Consider the following 6,063-nt stretch of genomic DNA (forward strand, 5'->3'; position numbering starts at 1 on the left):
ACAAAAGGGAAGGCAGGTATTTAGGGTGGTCTGCCCCCGACCTGTGGTCTCTGAATGATAATGGTGGTCCAAAATCACTTCCTCTCCTGCATTTTGAGACTTGGCCTATTCAGAGTTAGCTAGAGAGGCCTCTATTATGCTCCCTAGGGACACCATTGTCAACTTCTAATGAGGGAATTTCATGTGTCTTTCTAGAAGTGTCCTTGTGTCAGAAAGACTCATGCAAAGAAGCTCAAAAGAGCAGTGTTTGCCTGGCAAAGAAAGGTAAATGTCAACTGAATTCCCACCTCCTGTCAAAGCACTGCACTCTTCAGGGATGCTCAATATTAGCTTACCCATAAATTATCAGACATACAACCCTGAAGGTGAGAGAAGCCAGGATCCTTGGGTTCTCCTGGAGTGGGATGGGCTTTCAGCCATCACAAGGCACCCCTCTTCTGTTCTACAGCATCTCCAAAAAGGAAGCGTCAAGAGATGGCCTCTAGTTCTGCATCTTCTAATGTTGAACCTGAGCATAAAATCAAAAGGAGATGGGAGGAGAGACCCAAGGAGGTTAAGACAGGTATGAGTCCAGGCTTCATGCTGTTTGAGCCCAAATGAAGTGTTAGCAACATCTGAGCTTAAAACCTTGTTCTCAGGAGGCAGGTCGAGTGGGGGCAAGAGGTCATGTCAAGGGGTGGTCCTGTGTTGCTATGTTCATGGTCACGTCATGCTCATGAGATAACATGCTACTTCAGGTAGCCAGAAGAAACTGGTCCCCGGCTCCCAAGGTCAACTCCTTCAAAGAACTCCCAAAGCTGGAATCCAGGAGGAAACAGAGAAAGAAGAAAAATGTATGGACCATAAATCACTCGAGGAAACAAAGATGTGGATGAGCAAGCCGAGGAGCTCCAGTTACCATCCTGAACACCTGAAAACCTTCTTCCGACTTCTGGGTGTGTGATTTGAGCTGCAGAGGCCTTGGAGACCTCCTAAAAGGAGAATATCATGGAGGTGGAATAGCTAGTATCTCACTCCCCACTGCCGTTAGCCTCTCAGCAGAGCCATTGATGGTTCTCTCATGTTGTGTTGGTAGATATTTTCATGGAGGGTGGGGGTAGGAAAGATGACTCCCAATAGAGAGATCAGTATTTTCAGGATAAACCAAGGGTAAACCCTCTGTCCCTGAGAACCAGTCATTCACTACTTCCAGCTATTGATGAGAGATCAGAAACTTAAGTACTTAAGGTTGAGTTTGCTTTTCCTATGTGCTCACGAGAGTAAGAGAACCATACACAACATGTAGAGAAATAAGATGCTCTCAGCCGAGACATATGCAGTGAAGGAAATGATTATAGCTAGAGTTACAGGCTGTGAGCAAACAGTGGAGATCTTGATAAAGTGGTACATTCAGCAAAGGTCTTGCTGAGATGTCAGGAGCAGAGGCAGGACTAAGTATGAGTTACATACTTTAGCCACATAACAAAGTCATGTGAGTGAAATGAGTGAAGTAAACTTTCAAACTTCATTTCTTGTCCACTAGTCACATTCAATGCTCAGTATACATCCAAGCAAACAACCACCATCTGGGACACCATGAACATTGAACATTGACATTATTAGGAAAGCTTCCAGTGGACAATGCTCCCTGAAGCCCAGTTTTTGGGAGAAAGGCAGGGAGGATGAAATGTTCCTCTACCCTCTCACTTTTATCCTGTGCCAAGTTCACTCTCCTGGAAAAGGACTTCAAATCATTGAGCTGGGTTGACTGAAGCTATGGGCCTCCAGGCCACAACTCCAATGGCAAAGGAGTTTTATCAGGGAAAGGAAGTCGGGTCATTGTCTTCTCAGAGTGAGAAGACCCAGGAAAAGGTGGCGGATGGGAGAAGAGTATACCCAGTGTCCCACAGACTTGAAACTTTTTATGACCCACCCAGTGAGCTTAAGAATTAGATGGGGTTCAGCAGACCCTGAGTGTGGGCTCACAGACACCTCAGGTCACATCCCGTGTCTGTCTTTGAGACTAATTGGTTTGTCTTGGTTTCTCTCTCTGCCGTAAATGCCATGATCACCTCCCATCAAGTTGAAGAGTTAATAGTCAACATAAAATCATTGCACACAGTGATTGAAATTGAAATTGCATACAATTAAAATTGACACTGCTTGTCAATAGGAGGAATGACAGTTGTCAATGATAGAAAAGTTAAAAACCCTAGAGAAGGAAATGGAGTTGCCTGTTTTACTGCTTTACAAGGGAGAGTTCTGGTTTTCATCTGCCATCTGAAACAACCCCAGATTCTGTGCTCACTGGAATGGAAGGGCTGCCCAGTCCTGCTCACTCATCCCTCCTTCCTTACAGAGGATTCCATCATCCAGACCCTCTTGGAAGCCGATATTTACTTCAAAGTGTCTGACAAGGTACTGAAGATCTGCCTAAAGTGAGGCATCAAGGGGTCTAAAAGTTTCTCTTTTTATATCTCACACACATGCATGCACAACACACACACCGAGAGGCAGATACAAAGGATGATGTTTCTTTCTGTGCAGGAGAAGGCACATTTCCTATTTTCAGTACCAAAAGACCAAAGCCCGAAGTGCACTTAACCCCTGTACATTGTCCAGCCTGGCCTTCCTTTCAACTTATCTGCAAAAGACAAAAGTTTCTAAAGCACTCAGAAATCCCACTCAGAAGTATTTTTTCACCAAGGCATCTGAATAAGGGAAGGACTAAACATCTTCAAAATATTCTCTCTTGATCCTTCACCGTCTTCATCCAGCCTCCTCTCCACGGTGTTGGCACTTCCAGTCATTCTCCCTCTATCAACCCTCATCACCCTTAGCCAGCCAATCTCTTCTCATAGTATCTTCTTTCCAGGATAGTGAAACTTCCAGAATAGTCTCCCATTCTAACCCTCAGCCCCCCTCAGCCAGCCCATCTTCTCACAGTATCTGCTTTCCATGGTGGTGGAGTATGTCGGACATGTTGGGCTGCTTGGACACATCTACAATAGGATCCACTTCTTTCTGTCCCTGTGAGTGCCTGCCCTGGGACAGTTCCTTCTTGGGGGGATGGGTATGTAGCTGATTGAAGGTTAATATTGAAAATTATGTGACAGGAAATGGAAACACCTGACATAAAACACAACTTGTTGCTCAGGCCCTAGGACTGAGGGAAGTTGCCAGCCAGCAATGACAGGTATTGAGATGCTTGGTCTGGCTGGGCACAGCATAGTGCCTGGTTGCTCCTGTACTCCATGACATTGTGTAGGTGGCTTCTTTGGCCTTCTGTCAGGAAAGCAGTTTGTTAGGCTGCTCCTATGGGCCTCTGCAGTCTCAACCTGGGTCTCACCAAGGCTAATGAAGTGGGAACAAGCAGCTCAATTCCTGTGCAGGTACATTGCCTCAGACATGGAGGAGGATGACCCCCCATCTCCAAGTGGAGTATCTTCCAGACCCTGCTGGGCAAGAGGTTCTTGGCTATTTCATCCTGAATATGAGGATCAAGTTATTTTACGCAATGGGATATTGAGCATGGGTTAGCCGCGAGCTCTGTGAGGAGGTGAATGGGGGGGTGGGCAATAAACTGATGGGGGGTAGAGCAAGGTTCTTCCTTTGGACCCTCACTGCACTGTTTTTTGTTTTTTTTGTTTTTGTTTTTGTTTTTTTCAGATCAGGCTGGGACCTGGGCTCGTTTATTGAGCATTTGATCCACAGCAGAGAAGCAAGTGGGGTCTGGGTGTCCCCCTTAGCGAGACACAGCACAGAGCTCATAAGGCACTGGGGTCACCAGGGAGACAAAGACACCATGGTCACTGGGGCGGGGCTGATCTGAAAAATATGGAACGCTTCACGAATTTGCGTGTCATCCTTGCGCAGGGGCCATGCTAATCTTCTCTGTATCGTTCCAATTTTAGTATATGTGCTGCCGAAGCGAGCACCCTCACTGCACTGTTTTCCTTTCAGATCCAGTCCCAAATTCCAGTGCACTGGATCTGGAGCCGGTTCGCCAGTGCATCCCCTTGCTTCCCAGGGATGGAGAAGGAGCTGCCAATGGTTGAGGTAATTGGGGACACATCTCTGGTTCCCTGGGCTTAACCCTGGGGTGAAGATATGTATTCCTTTCATAAAAGCTCAGAGCATGAAAAGCTGTAGCCTAACTGGAGGGAGAGAGAGGAGAGAGACACAGAGAGAGGAAGAAACCAAGTGTCTCTTTATTCCTCCCTAAAGTCTGAATTTTCCAATGCCCAAAGGTTTTCTGAGAGAAAGTGAGATAGAGAGACAGAGACAAAGAGAGAAATTTACCTGCTATCGCTGGTAGGGGGAGGCCTTTAGTTCTGAGTTGAGAAAGAATTGAATATGAGTGTAGGTACAGAGCAGGCAGCGTCTTGCTGATCCTTGATTTCTGGCCTTCTCTGACAGGCAGGCAGTGCTCTTTACCGTGGGCACCCCTCCAACTGTCCAAATTTTTTGTTTTGTACTCTAGGTGACGGGGCACGTTCACTGGGCATGTCCAGATCCAACTGTCATTACAGAGGGAGTATCAAAGGGGCGTGTCCAAGTCCAACTGTCATTCCATAGGGATATCCAAGGGGCATGTCCAGTCCAACTGCCATTATCTGAAAAGAGCAATAATCCCTGTCACTAAATAATCCATACACCCAGTATCCCTGACCAACTCAGTTCCCGAGTCACATGCTATGCAATCCAAGATCCCAACTGGCTTATCAATTTTTCTTTATTGGAAAACTTTCGGGGATGGTGGTTATTATGAAAATTTCTCCAGGGTTTTGGTCTGAGTTGAAAGATTGGACAGTTTAAGGCTAGCACTGTCAGTGTGATGTCAACCAAACGAGTCATTTGTTATACACAATAGCATCAACTTTAAAGGAGGCTAGAGGTACTGGGGTGATAATACAGAAGAAGGCCGCTTGCTTGCATGAAGCCAAACTTGGTTCAATCCTCAGCATCAAGGGACTGAAATACTTAAAAGCATTTCTGGAAAGTTGAATGAGAAATAACCCTGAGCATCACTGGGTCTCAGCAAAAATGACAAAAGCCAGAGGTTAGTCCCTTGTTTTGTATTCAGCTGATCCATGTTTGATCACTGTACCCCAGGTCAAGGTGGGAAAAATTTCTGAGCACATAGTTATCCCTGAGCTCCACTTCTTATGACCTAACTACACCCTCACTCTCCAACATACAAACATGCACACACACACACAAACCAGGTTTTCAATATAACCACATGGAAAAGAGCCCTTTGTGGTAGAAGCTCTGGGAGAGAAGGAAACTAAGTGTCATGTGCCCACAGAGCATATGTGTGGCCCTTGAACAGGTATCTCCACAGGTTCAGAATGAGGCTGGGGCTCTAGATAGGCAGATAGTGTATTTTGGAGTCAGCAGTCGCAGGAGAAATAGGATCCATGGAGCAAATCCCTAGAGTAGTGTGAGGAAATCTGCATTTCTAGATCATCAAGACACTTGCCTGTGAGCTTCAAGCTCTTTCCCATCCCATCTTTGATTTCAATAAAGTTTAATGGAGGGTATGGCTGCAATGGCTGTAGCCATTAGGAGGACCAAACAAAATAAATCCCAAGAGATAACACCAGTAGTAAATGACAATAAAAATGAGGATCCTCATAGTGAAGAGGATAAAGCAAAAGCAAATTGCAATGTGGTGGACTCTAGGGGCTGTAAGGGCTTACATGGGGTGAGGAGGATGTGCACTTGTGAAGCACTGTGAACCTGTGATCCAGAAACATAACTAAGTAGAAAAGCCATGTTAACCCAATTAAAAATAAAGGCACAGAACAGAGAAAGAGAGTTTGGACAGAGGATGGTGCCATTGCCCTGCATGATGTTATTTTGTTCCTGGGACTACATCAGACATCTGAGGCCTCAAGGAGTGGTCTCTGAGAACAGAACCAGAAATAAGGCCTAAGCACAGCTGGCTGAGGTCTCAACACACACACCCATCGCAAATGGAAGAAAAAAACATACATTTTCATGGACCAAAGGTTTTTCTAGAAGAATCCTGTGTAGCTAACTCAACACACTGCCTAAAACAGGGCAAAGTTAACCTTA

The 6,063-nt window shown here is 45.7% G+C and overlaps 1 non-coding gene across 1 annotated transcript; it reads right to left on the reverse strand.

The window, feature by feature from the left end:
- Positions 1 to 3,810: 3,810 nt before the first annotated feature.
- LOC126025001 (U6 spliceosomal RNA) lies at positions 3,811 to 3,917 on the reverse strand. The gene has a single exon (XR_007501054.1). It is a non-coding gene; the product is annotated as a U6 spliceosomal RNA (small nuclear RNA).
- Between the last annotated feature and the right edge of the window lie 2,146 nt (positions 3,918 to 6,063).

Source organism: Suncus etruscus, chromosome 12 (genome assembly GCF_024139225.1).
Source record: "Suncus etruscus isolate mSunEtr1 chromosome 12, mSunEtr1.pri.cur, whole genome shotgun sequence".
NCBI lineage: Eukaryota > Metazoa > Chordata > Mammalia > Eulipotyphla > Soricidae > Suncus > Suncus etruscus.